This window comes from Nelumbo lutea, chromosome 5 (assembly GCF_056320005.1).
Source record: "Nelumbo lutea isolate HS-2025 chromosome 5, American lotus-T2T, whole genome shotgun sequence".
Taxonomy (NCBI): domain Eukaryota; kingdom Viridiplantae; phylum Streptophyta; class Magnoliopsida; order Proteales; family Nelumbonaceae; genus Nelumbo; species Nelumbo lutea.
In genome coordinates, this window is record NC_142688.1 from 54,126,344 (window position 1) to 54,141,059 (window position 14,716).

The 14,716-nt window shown below is 34.6% G+C and overlaps 1 pseudogene across 1 annotated transcript; it reads right to left on the reverse strand.

Moving 5' to 3' along the window:
- Positions 1-4,959: 4,959 nt before the first annotated feature.
- Positions 4,960-5,690, reverse strand: LOC148852466 (cysteine proteinase inhibitor 4 pseudogene; annotated as a pseudogene). Its single transcript, XR_016099217.1, has one exon. The product of XR_016099217.1 is annotated as a cysteine proteinase inhibitor 4 pseudogene (transcript).
- Between the last annotated feature and the right edge of the window lie 9,026 nt (positions 5,691-14,716).

Sequence of the window (14,716 nt, forward strand, 5' to 3'; positions counted from 1 at the left end):
CAGCAAACAAATATTGAAAAACAAAACATTTAAATAAAAATTTAAAACAAAACTTAAAAAACTTGTTTGACAAGAGAACAATTTGAAGACGAGCTTGAACCTGCGGTTTCTAACGAAAAGAAAATAATGGTTTCATATCTTTCAAAGAGGATATACGATTCACACATACCAGGGAAACGACATAGCTTGGTCATATTTTAACCAATTTCTTCAATTCAACCCCTTTCCTCTTTCCTCTATCAATCCTTTGTTGCATCCAATATCAAAGACAGCCCAATTGTGAATACTTTTTTGATATTTTAGAAAAACCAAAGTGATTTGCAAAGCTCAACCCGTCTTAATAGATTTGATTAGCAAAGGAGCCGCAAAACACGAACCTTGAGTTTGACACTTCCAAATTCCGAAACCCATCTACTAAAAAACATTTTTCAATCAGGAGATAGAAGATCCATATTTTGTTCTTGAGCCTCCTAAACACCATATCATCGTCTAGCAACACCTTACCTCTTTTGTTTCTAAGCTTCTTTCTTCAACAACACCCTGAATCCCAAAAGGTAAAGTACTCGTACCATCGTCAACACAGCGTCGTCCTAAAGAAGAAAAGCTGCTAATTTCTGTTTTGCTTGCATTGTTTTATCATTTTCGTTTTTTTTACTTGGCGTGAATCAGCTAGTTGTCTAAATTCCTCTTTGCTCCATATGTTGCTTCTTCTCTTTGGAAAAGATGATGTTTATTAACTTATTTTATTTGTTTGAAATATTTTCCATAAAAAACCTAAAAAACAATGTAATAGAAGGTATCTAATCCCTGTTGTGAAAGAGAGAGACAATGAACAAAGGCATTCAAGTTGTGAAAGTTTAAAAAAAAAAAAGACAATTTGGTCTAAAAAGGTTAATTTTTTATCCTATTCACGGTTTTGTAATTTTTTTGAAAATATATCTGATTTTGCCGATTCATCTAACTTTATTAATTTTTTTGTAAAAATCCGAAAATCTATAAATTGGAGCCCATACCCATTTCAAGGGGACTTTCCTAGATTTTAGGGACTCTTAACCCATTATGCATTGGATATCCATTTTCTCTCTCTCTTTCCACTTTCTCTCTTCTTTCTCTCTCATTTCCTCTCTTCTCTCTTATAACCACCAACTCACTTTCCTCATCTAGCAAGCTATAGTGGTTTGATCCCTCATTGGAGGGTATATAGGTATTTTTTGGTCCAGCCACCTTTGTTTCTCTTCTATTTTTTTTCCCATCGTCTTGCCACCTTAGAATATCAGGGCATGGACCACATCTCCACTTCCTTATAGTAGCAGACTAGCTGCTGCATTTATGAAAATTTGATGACTTTTAATTGTATGTTTGGTCGGTGCATAGGGATTTGGGGTTAGTTTAGATGGTGAAATTATTGTTTAACAATGGATCAGTGGCTGGACTTGTGTTGATTGTTTTGTGTTTCACACCGATTTGTATGCTTATGACTTTGTAACATCTTGATGTTGTTGTGATCATTCTTTTCCCGTAGAAGTTAATATCTTGACGTTGCTGTTTAGAGTGTAAATGCAATGCAAACAAAATTAGTTGTTCATTAGTTTTAGGCAAGGTTTTAAATTTTGCAACGTGTGTATCTATTGATACATATCATTTTGGAAGAGTTTTGATACATATAACATGTATAATTAGATGGTTTCATATTTTTTCATCAATATCGGCCAATACAACCCGAAACAGGCCAATAGGCACTAGGTTTAGCTAATTGACTAACTCTACCCTTACTAGAATACTCTTAGGAGGCGTTCTTTTTTTCAGATTTTGAGAAGGGGGAAAGTTGGTCAATGGGATGTTGATTCCCATTGACCAAGAAAACCCATATTCTTTTTTCAGATTTATATGGGATCAGGTAAGTGATACCCATTTCCTAGTTGAATAAATAACTTTTCCATTTGGGAAAAAGTTGCCAACACTTGATTGGGATAAAAATACGCCTTTTAATAATGGATTTTTATGGCTAAAATGGTCATTGCCTTATTTAAATGGGAAATAAAAGAACATAGGTAAATGCGCTTATCCAAATAAGTAACTTATCAAAAAGCGCATCCATTTGGTTTGCAAGAATAGGGGTCTGGAATCGGAATCGGAATAGGCTATTCTAATTCCAGCTATTTGGTTGGACAGAATCAGAATCTCATTCCCATTCCTGCTGGAATGCCATTCTCCCCATTTAAGGAAATGACCATTCCCTGTCTCTCCCTAGGGAATAGAATCCTATTCCTGCTGATTTTAATTCTCATTCTCATTCATGTCTGAACCAAACGGGAATAGACTAAAACAAACTCTGCATGTAACAACTACCCGTTGAGTGGTCATTCATCGAGCTCAAACCGAAAACTTTGCATTAACCAGCATCGATTTCCATCAAAATCAAATTATTTCTCTCTCTCTCTACGGTTATGGTCCGTTACCATACCCAACAAATTATTAAGAATAAAGAAATTAACAATAAAATTCAAACGAAAATAAAGCAGAGTGAAAGCTTATTGCAGATTAAATCTCCCTTGCCGTGGGTTCGCTTGTTGTACAAACAAAATGTAAACTTTGCTTGTGGGGCCTTCAAATCTCTCCAATGTGGTGTCAATTGGAAGGTTATCCTGCCAATGAACCAGCACCTCGACAGCTGCTTTATTCCCATGCTTGATCATGCTTCGGTCGAGTATTGCAACTGGTTGGGGGTATAGAGAGTCGTCCTTTGTTAATGGCGATAAAATCAAGCCGGCCTTAGCATTCTCTCCCAGCTTCTTCTTCACCCAAGAGAACCGGGATACAGGAATGTCGAAGAGAACCATAACATTCTTCAAATGTATCAGATGGCAGATAGAGTCTGTTCATCGTCTTCGACGAAGAAGAGAGTGACAACAGCAGCAAGAATCTCCTTCCCTCCGACTTCTCTCTATTCTCCCACATTAATCATCCCTTTCTATACCCCTTCGGCCCTTCCTCTCCCTCTGTAGATCCCCCTTCGTCATCCTCTCCGACGAGAGCAGAGGAGCAGGAGCAGTGGTGACTTAACTCGAGTTTGATGTTTCTCTAGCGCGTAGCAGTGTTTCCCCCCTTTAATCCTGAGGATCTCCCTCCGTAGATCTCCCTTCATCCTCTTCTACGAGAGAAGAGGAGCGGCAACAATGGTGACTTAACTTGAGTTTGATGTTTCTCTAGTGCGTCCGCAATGTTTCCCCTTTTAATCCTAAGGGCGCACCACAAAAGAAAACTGAATTTTTCTTCTGAAAATTCCTTTTCGAATTCTCAGAGTTGATCGTACTGGTAGCCACTAGAGTCATCGTCCCCTAACAATCATCACTGCCGGACCCTAGCAATCACCACTGCTGGAAACCAGTCGATACCACCCGAGAATCCCCGTCACACGACTACCGTTCCACGGATTCCGAGTCCGAACCTAACGGTGCCTCCCTCTGCAAGAAGGATTCTGATTCGGAGGCTCAGAAGTTACCAATCGGATCTTGAAGCGTTAAGAATCCTTTGTTGTTCGCCTCCTGTTCCACTACTCCGTCGATGGAGAGGTCGCCGAAGAGCCCCACCGCATCGAAGACGAAAGCTATCGGAATTGAAGACGGTAGTCGGCAACTGAGGCACTGAACCGTGGTGTTTTCCCTTTTTCCTTGTGCCGAAGCAAGGCACAGTTTTGAGTGGGTGATGGAGGTGAGGAGAGAGAGTGAGAGATAGAGGAGAAGAACCATCGCGCTGTTGCAACTACGAAGGCGAAGGAGGTGAAGAGTGAGAGGAGAGAGAACTTTCAAAGAGTATTTTCAAAATTTTTTAAAGAGAGAGGAGAGAGACTGCCTTGAAAGCTATTTTCAGAATTTTTAAAAAAATATCGGTCACAGGCATATATGATGGACCCATGAAAATTAATGAGAAGGAAGGTTTTAATGTAGAGAATATGTAAGTAGTAAGGGTGAATTATTTATTTAACTAAACCATAAGGGTAGTTTAAGAAATTTCTCTTTTAGGGACCAGTTTTTAAATCAATATAAAACTGTTCTAGGGACTAGTTTGCGGGTTGCTGACTAAATGACAGCTTTTGGCCAAAAAGTGGTTTTATGATGACAAAGAACTGGTTACCTATCTGGTTCTTATATAGGTCAATCGATTTAACCATCCGGTCTAATCTAGTTTTCAGAACCATGCTTTTAAATTAAGGTCCATTGACTTCAACTGATCAATATCTAACTCTTTCCACTCATCTTTCTTTATTCCATTTAATTTAGGATAAAATACTTAAAATACCCCTCGGTTTTGCACAATGGACTAATTAAGTATTCTCCTTTGGTTTAATAATCCCTTAAAAAGTATCCTTAGCTTTTTGAAAATTTAAACAACACCGTTATCTCTTGGTAGAAGGGTAGATATGTCTGTTTTACCCCTCATTTCTTTTCAAATTTTCAGAACATGACAAACAAAATCTATAAGAACCAATAGTGGTGGTGGAAGTGGCAGTGTTTCTAGTCAAGAAGAAATGAATAGGGGGTGGTGGAGAGTAAATGAAGAGGGTCAGTGATAGTGGTGAAATAATAGAAGAAGAAGAAGAAGAAAGAAGAAAGATGGGTGCGGTATTTTGCAACTTTGTGTTTTCGTATCAGTGTTTGCTGTTGGGACGGAGTGGACAAAATATGATTTTGTGTCTTAGGTGTGCCCTGAACAAAATTTACTTCTCTTTTGCCACTAATTGTGAAATAAGAGGAAATCAAAAATGTATTAGATGGTCTAGGATGCGAGCTAGATGTAAATTTAAATTTTATTAGAGTAGCGTGGTTATTTTCTAAACAAAATAATCTTTGCAAAGGTGGGATCATCACAGGCATAGTGGATTTTTCGAATCCAATTAAATTGGATGGGATGCAGATAACATTCATCGACAGTTATGTTAATTAGAATGACACAATGTTGTGCAAAACATATAAAACCACGGTGAATTTTTTTATTATGAAAAAATAATAAGATGTACAAAATATAGGAATTCAGATTTCGTTCTCACATTGTCCTCACAGCTCTTGCAGCCATGTATTGAAAATATTTATCCAATGCACCACGCTGCAAGGGCTGTGAAAACGGTGTGAGGGTGGATTTTGTTGGAAGGAAATTCATGCTTACAAGATAGCATAAAATGTCTAATCCAAATTAAAGGAGAAGACATTCAATTCCGCTGCATGCAACATAAGCAAATTCAAGATTATCACCTACAATTAATTAAGCTGAGAAATTTTATTTTGGGCTCTAAATCTGTCTGAAAGATGTAAGACTGGAAGGCGTCCCACCCTTCTCCAAGACAACAGCCTCGTATTTTTTGATAGCCGAGCCATCCTTTGCTGCAATTATAAGGCGATAACTGGTGCCGCCTCCGGCAGCTTGTGTCTCACCCTGAATCAACTCGTTGGGTACGAGTTTTGTCTTGGCTTCCTTATTGTGCTGAGAGATAGCGTACTCTGCGATCTCATGGATAAATGGATCATCCACATCTACAATGGGTTTCCATCCACCTAGTAGCGACCGTGACGGCCTAGCAGTGCCAGAGACTCCATCAAGGAGAATAAAGGAATAAGCTAGGAGAGAAACGAGAAGAAGAAGAGATTTGATTTCCATTTTGTCGCTGGGCAATGTGCGTGATGTGTTTGAGATCTGCTCTGGAATTTATAGCCGCTTTGGGGATTTTAGATTCATAGTCTCTGTCTGGTTCAAAGTTGTCCTTCAATGATGAAACGGTAAACACGGGTCCTTTTTTTTTTTTTTGGTTTAAGCGATTAACACGGGTTCTTGTGTGAAAACATGGAGTTTTGTAATTTCAAATGTTTTCTTGGGGATTATAAAATAAATATATGGAAAAATCCCTTTGGCACTAGTGGTAATTTGGTCCTCGAACTTTAAAATGCGACAATCTAATACTCAAACTTTTGAAATGTGACAATCCTGTATTCGAGCTTTCAAAATGTGACAATCCAGTACCTGTCGTTAACCAGTCGATTAATCAGCCATTAAGTGACATTTCAAAAGTCAAAAATGCCCTTCGAATGCCATCTAATTCTCTTTATCAACCATCTAAACGTTGACAAAAAATTGAACAGTCCCAAATCCTAGCCTCTTCTATTCAAAAAAGTTTGTGACTATTTAGAAGAATCTAGAATTTGGGACTGTTCATTTTATTGTCAATATTTGGATGGTTAATAAAGAGAATTAGATAGCATTCTTAGAGCATTTTTGACTTTTCAAATGTCATTTAATAGCTGATTAACAGACTGGTTAACGAAAGGTATTAGATTGTCACATTTTGAAAGTTTGGGTACTACTGGATTGTCACATTTTGAAAGTTTGGGGACCAAATTGTCACTCGAGCCAAAGTACAGAGTATTGATCAGGAATTTTCCCTAAATATATTCATAGGGCAATGCACAAAAATTGGCATGTTTGTACTTACCTTAGGTTCCTGTATTTTATAAAAGTCAGATTAAAATAAAGGGAAATTTGTAGATTAATACCCTATACTTTGGTCCCCGAATTTCAAAAAGTATCAATCCGGTACACAAACTTTCAAAACATGGCAATTTAGTACCTACACCATTAATTCACCAACAATTATCCCTATTATGTGACATCATGTGTAACTTAAAATTTTACAAAATGGAAAAACTTCCCTTTGTAATTTTTTAGACCATTTTACCCTTGTCCTTGCAAGTTAGTGTTGTTCCCTCTTCAATGATCTAAACAAATGAGGAAGAAGCTTTCTTCATTGCTGGATGAATGAAGAAGAAGGGTTCTAGGGTTCTTCACTGCTGAACGTGCAAAGACGAAGCTGCCTCCCATTCTAACAAACAACCTTGAAAGCATTAGATTCTAAAGGTGTGTCGATTCCCTTCATTCTCTTCTCTTGCCTTGTTATAAAGTTTGTCTACCTACTGTAAAAAGCCAAGGAAAGCATTAAGTTCTAAAGTCTCTCCTGTTGAACAAACAACCTTGCAAGCATTAGATATTTTACAGCTGTACCTACTATTTGTTTTTTTTTTTTTTCTTGCTTCAATTAGAATGATTTGTAATGAATATTGTGCAGGGACGCCTTCTTCTCGGTCTACAAGTCACAGTCAACACACTAGGCACCTTAAATACAAACCAAAGGATTGTAAATGTAGAAAGAGGGTTGTGATTCGAGTGTTGGAGACAAAATATAATCCGAATAGGATATTTTATAGTTGCTTGGTTAGTCTTGTAAGTAATTCAGTTAACTCATGTTGAATGATCTTTACTACAGTGATGGGGCGCTAACCTCCATTGCATTTGAATGCATTCAAGGCAGCATAGTTCTGCCATGTAATTTTTTCGCTGGACAGTTTCCACAAATTATTCTAATGATAGCAGCTCAATGATTCATATAAGCGACCATATCAGAGAGCTTCACAAATTGGTAGATGATCTAGACTATCGTTTGAAAGTTTGGAGTCCTCCCAACAAGTAGTTATTGAAGGGTTGAAGACAATGAGGGCCTTAATCATTTTGTTCATTGTTGTGTTCTTTGGCATATTTATGTACAAGAACTAGAGTATAGGTTTATATAATTGATAGTTGTTTTTTGAGCATGTCAAGAGATTGGTTGTTAATGAACCATATGTTGATGAATTGGTAGTTTGGGACTTGAAATGTTTGTATACATTAGGGTTCTGATGAATATATCATGGTATTTTGTTAATTATGATAACAATTCAAGTCATGCCAGTTCATTGGAGAACCTGTGCATATAGTTTCTTGAACAATTACATACTCTTCGAGGCTAGGTCTAAAATTACTTTAGTGGGATCATAGTGATAGGATCGGCCACTTTATCAGACAAAGTGAATATCAGGGTTTACACTCTCTCTGATGGAAATTGAAACTATTAATAGTGGATTTCAGTTGTATTTGAAATCTGATTTGCAAAATGTATTTATATAATATATTACCATTTTATGAAAAAGGTCTAAAGGTTTTAATCTCGAAATCCATCTAAATAGAGGTTGTGACACTACATTTTGCAATCAGGGAAGAGGTCCTTCCCTATGGGCAATGTTTTGATGATTATGAGCCCAATCTGAGTCCAAGCCGATTGAGTCAGGGGTTCACTGCCATTGAATAATGAATTCGACCTAACCTCTTCCAAAGGTAAGGCCGAACCCTTATGGACGTTAGACTTTTGTGGGTCTCACACATACAATATTCAGACCCAAAGTGGTCATGCAACACCTTAGGATGTGAACCATTAATGAAAATGGGCCTAAGGCCCATTACTAATAACAAATAGTAAAATGATTTACATTAACTAATAATTGATTGTCATTACTTAATTGTTGCAATAATTATTATTAAACAATTTATGAAATTATTAATCACTGAAATAATTATTAGTAACAGTTGTCAGTAAAAGGTTGTTGAACTAATTATTACTAAAATTATCATTAGTTAATAAATAATGATAGTTATCAGTACTTAACTAATCATAATTATAAGTAAATAATTAGTGAAATTTATTGATGAGTAAAATTAATAAATAAAATAATTATCTATAATTTTATAATGAAATTGTTAATTACTAATTCATAGTTAATTGTTGGTATTTTACTTTTATTTTTGGTAATTATTAAAATGGAAAATTATTGGAGATCCTTGATATTGATAATTAAAATTTGGTAATTATTAATAATTCCTATAATATTTTTTCTAATCTACATTTGTTTTTGGTAATTATTTGGAAATTTTAATTTAGTAATTTCCATAAACGAGTTTCCATGTTTTAGTAATTTAGTTTAGTGAAATCTTATTTTAATGAAAATGTTAATAATTACTAACACGTTCAATAATTTTCATGTTTCATAAAATTATTTTACTTACAGTAATAAAACTATCAATTTATTTTGACATGTTCAGTAATTTATTATTCATAAATACAGAAATTTTCTGAAGGTTTCCTTATTCATATCAATGACAATTAGTATTTATTTTTCTAATTTTCTTACTAAAATTTACTGAATTTTCTATTTTAATTTTGTGAAATTTCCAATTGTTCAAATAAATAATTGGGAGTTTTTAATAATCTCCATAATTAGTGGATAATATATTTATAATTTCCACAATTCATGGAACTATATTGATGGGTTTGGGAGGTTTATGGTTTTGAAGGATGACCCTCCGGGTTGTATATCTCCATGGTGCAAGAAATATTAAAGCCCTAACATCTTTTTCCCATGCATCACACAAGGCTCCACTAGTTTCTATTAAAAACAAAACATTGATAATTGGATACAGGCATTATGTATGTATACATCAAATATTTGATCTTTGGAATTTGAAATAAAATAATATTTATATTAAAAAAACATCGATATTTTTAGGAGAAACCTTGACAATATTTTAATACAGGAATTATGGACTCTTCTTAGAAGAGAAAAACCATGTCTACAAGGTCTAATATGATGCTTTAATTGCTCTAAGAGTTAGAACTATCAATAAACTAAAGGACCATCTAGTTTTGAAATCAAAACTTGGGTTGATGAGACTACGTTTATAAACATTTATAAACAAGAAAATTAACTAAAGGAATAAAATATAATAACATGGAAGGAAATCTTATTAGAAAAAAAATACCACGACAAAGAAAATAAATGTACCTCTTAAAAAAGCTAATAAAAAATTAAAGTTTATACACCTCTTGGAAGATTCACTCCCACAAGTCCAAATCTCATAGGACCTTAAAAAGATACATTGCAAAACAAAATTACGCATAACATCTCATTGGTCCTACTTATTTTATTATAATTTTTCCTCATTCAAGCATCCCACCTTGTCAATTAGGTAATAAAATCCGTGAATTATATGAACTTGAATTTTATATATGACCACAATCTCATTGTTATACAAATTAATTAAGAGTATTAATGGTGTACTAGGTGTAGTTAATCCAAGTAAGCTTATCTAAGCCAAAATTTGTTAGATTTATCTTGGTGAACAAGAAAAAAGATTTACTTGAGAACAACTGAATATTATCATTATCTCTTTACAAGAAGAAGGAAGCTCCGAGGAAGACAAAGAAAGAACAAGAAGCATGGAACAACCTTTCGAAATCTGCTATAACAACTCATCAAAGAGGAAAAGAACATCAAGCCCTTAAGCCTAAGTGTCATATTTCTTTAGGATTTAGATGTAATTGTTTGTTTGAGATGAACCTTAAAGACCAATGGTTAGAATAGGTTTGGTTCCTAGGCTTCCCTAAACTTAAAATAAGAATTTAAATGGTGAATATTACTTTTGAAAGCTAAGGGAAAGATCTCTAAACCTTTAGACTGAAATTTCCAAGGTTTCTAAGTGTTGGAACTATCATCGGTCGAATAATAGAAAACCTATATAGTTGACTACCTTTTATAATAGAAAGCAATGTCAGCTAGTAGTCTATCCCAATTTTCTATAATTTGACTTCTCACAGCTGAAACATGGTATATTTAACCAATTGACTACCAGGAGGAAGTAGTTGATCAAAGGACAAAAAGATCCATCCCTTTGTCTAGTAGTTGGCTACTAACTTATCTTAGTCAACTACTATGACAGGATTTTGATTGTTGGAAGGCATAATGGCTGGTTCCACATTTGGAATGCTTTCTATCCTATTGAAAACAAGTTAACATTTCCTATTAAGGATTCAAGGGTTTTTAACAACTAGAAAATAGTTATTTGCTCTCAACCTCAGCTCTATGAATAAGAGGTTTTGTCTTGAAATATATAAGAGCATACATTGTATATATTGTATAGCTGTTGAGAGCAAGTCTTGCAAGAGTTTTATTCTTCTATTGTCTTGAAATCTATAAGAAGAGCTTACATTGTTTGTATTATATAGCTATAAAGAGCAAGTTTTGCAAGAGTTTTATTCTTCTTGAAGAGATTTATGGGCTTCGTTCAATCTTCTGAGAAAAGCTAAGTAGCCTTCTGGCTTATTTGTTTCTCATATAACCATTGTAAATTTCTTCATTGAATTGATATATGTGTTGAACAATCTCTTGCATTTGAATAGTTTGAGTTATAACCTGTTTTATATATTTATTTCAAATGCATTTGATCTATTTTGAACCGGTGTTGGCCAAACCTCTCTAAAAATCTCATGTGTGCACCACTCTTCTTGTTTTCTTTGTGCCTTTACTTTCATTTGTGTTTTATTTTTAATTATTTTAGTTATTTACATTCCTTGCTCACTAATTTTTACCAACTACACTAATAAGCAGTTACTTTATTGTTCATTTACATTTCAGTTAAGTACTTTACATTTTGCATAAAGATTATTTTTGCACATGCTCTTTAATTAATTTACTTTTCATTTACTTTTATTTGCTGCAATATATTGAGTTGATTTTATTTGCTGCAGTTATTTGATTCATCTATTAATTATTTGTTTATATAATTGCATTATATTGATTCAGATCTAAAGCCGTTTATTTGTGGAATCTTCTTGTTTAATTGCTTTCATAATAAGTAACACAATCACACACCTCTAAGCCTTTCATTCCGTTGCAATTTGTTTCAATCTTTCAAAAATGCTAAGATCTGGTTTTTGAGGGAAGTTTTAACTTATACCCAATTCACCATTCTTAATTGGGTAAGGCCAATCCATCCCAACACCCACCCGTTCTATAGGTTTTGTAGAAAAGGTTTTGGGCTGTTTAAATTTCAAACAAGCATTAAGCCATATCTATCCTTTTTTTAATTAATTCAACAATCAGATCAGAAGTTAGAAGCATGCATTTCGCTTATTAGTTAAATCTAAATTATTTTATAATTAATCCTCCTCAGTAATTGCTCATGTCTGTTGGATGGATAACTAGATGGCAGGACTGAACTGGACAATTCATGATAGATAAAGGTTTGCTTGCTTTGAGCGCGCCATAGGAAGAAACAGATTTAAGATTTACTTTGGAAGAAAGAGACGCGCCTGCCATTGATTTTGGGAGTGAAATGACAGGGCTTAATTAAATTAAAATATTATTTAGAGTCCAAGACCAAGGTCTTAAAAATCGATTTAGAATTGGAACCGTTTTGACTATCAGTTTTTGTGTTTACAGTTTGACTGTCCGACTTAAATGGATGGCTTGTTCTAATGAAAAATAAAGAATTAAAATAAAAAATGGCCAAAATTATTAAATGGATTGATAGTTTGATCACCCAGACCAATGAATTACTATCCAATTCAATAGATTTTGATGAAGGACTAAATTTAGAGTAAAACAGAACTGATTGCCTAAATAATTCCAGGCCGAACGATCCAACCATCCGAGTCTTCCAACACATTGTTCAGAAATACCATTAGTTTGGACTCCCATTAGTTTTCAATTGAAGCGGTTGGGCATGAGGAGTTTTCGTATTGATCGAGACCAGCAACATGTTGGTCGAAGGGAGTAACAGGTGCGAATTCTAGGCTGATTAGGCGCTAAACAAGTTGTTTGAGTACTACCTGAATGTTTATATTCAGTTTTACACCACCCTATATACTATATAGATTGAACTCTTGTGCTCAAATTAAAACATAAATATTTTCTAATAATTGATTAGGTTAACATCTAGATGAAGGTAATGATTCTATATAGGAATAAAACTAAAAATAGAACCTTCGTTTTAGAGATAAATTTTTATTTTTTTATGATATTCAATGGTGTATATCCACCTTTACTATTATGTGATCATATACCAAAATATATCTCTATAGCTCAGCTTGGAAGGTGTACAAATACAAATATGTACACTATAAATATATACAAATTAATATAAAATACAAGCTTTACATTCTACGTATTTATATTTATACTCCTTCCAAACTGAGCCTACGATGCCAATTAATTAGAGTCAACTAGTTGAATTGTTTCATCAAATAGGAAGCTTTAGAATTTCATTCATACATACAATTCTTTTTACGTCATTAATTTCACCTGAGCTTTTGTCAATCTGAAATCCATTCTGTCAACCTTTCAAAATGCGTCAAGTCAATTCATAAACTTTGAAAAATCCAGAATTTATTTCAGTAAGAATATCCCTTCTTGTCATCAAAAGATGATCAAGAGACAACTCTATATAGGGTCTCTTCATAAAAACTATAAGCATCTTGGTACTCCTTTTATCTAGTCTAGGAACAGACACAATCAGCTCAGCTTTATTCTAGACAACCTGAAAGTCAAACTAAACAATTGGAGGGCCTCATCCATCAGTCAAGCTGAGAAGAAAATCTTGATCCAATCAGTCTTACAAGCTACCCCAATCCATGCAATTCCCCCAAAAAACAATTTATCAAATTAATGAATAAAATCATTAACGATTTCTGGTGGAACATCTCCAATTCTCACAAACAGCGACCCCGCTGGTGTGCTTAGAATACACTGTCCTTACCAAAAGCTTTTGGTGGGTTGGGATTTAAAAATTTGACTCTGGTTATTCATGCTCTTCTTAAGAAAATTGCTTGGAAATTCTTAAATGAATAACATCAACTCTGGGCTCAAATCTGGAAGTCAAAATATTGAAAACGAGAGAATACCTTCCCTTATATCATCCCTTCTAATGCTTCAACTTGTTGGAAGTCTATCTATGCTAAGCTCAGAGAACTTGCTACTGAAGTAGGTTATTTAGTCAATGACAACTCAGACTTCAGAATCTTTCAATACCCTTGGATCCAAACAGTTCAGAATTTTAAATGGATTCCGTTACCATTTGCACCTAAAATGTGAGATATCTCTATCAATTCCCTCATGTCAAATGGAAACTGGAATCCTTCTTTAATTCATCACCTTTTTGAGAGCGAGACTACTTCTCAAATCCTTCAAACCCTAATTTTCCCCTCCTCAAACCATCGTCACTGGATTTGGTTTGAGCATAACTCAGGAGTGTTTACTGTTAAAGAGGAATACAAAGCTAAACAAGCTCTCTCAGTCCCCAGGAACGATGATAATTTCAAATCTTGTCTTTCAAGAGTGTGAAAACTCAAAATTCCACCAAGATACCGGCTTTTCATTTGGAGAATTCTCAACAACTTTGTCCCCACAAGGAGTTATCTTTTCTCAGACCCTGTTGAGAAACTTTGCATTCTGTGCAATCAGGAGGAAGAAACCCCATATCACCTTTTTTTGCATTGCTCCTTTACTCGAGCTGTTCTCTTCGGTAATCCCTGGAACATCAATCTCATCCTCTCCACTAACATTTCTTGGACAGATCTTTTTACTCAACTGTATAATCAAATTCAAGATAATACTCTTTTCCTCCAAATTTTGAATTGGTTTGCAATAGCTTGCTACTATATTTGGTCTGCAAGGAACAAAAAGATTTTTGAAAATAAGCTGTCACAACCCTTTCAAATCCTGCCAGTGGTAAATAAAATCTATCAAACTTCCCTCCAACCCACCTCTGTAGCTCAGGCTCAGTCACCACAGGATTATAATCTTCATCTAGCCATTACTTACAATATTGAACTCATCATTTTTACAAATGCAGGAAATTTGGCTAACGCTTGCTTCACTTTTGGCATTGTGATCTTAAATTCAAATCTTCACATCCCTTAGACATTGTTCATGCTGAGTTGTTTGCTATCTTGCAGGCTGTTTTGAAATTACAAAATTGGAATTTCAGGAAGATCGTCATCTGCTCTGATATTCTTCAAGTGATCCAG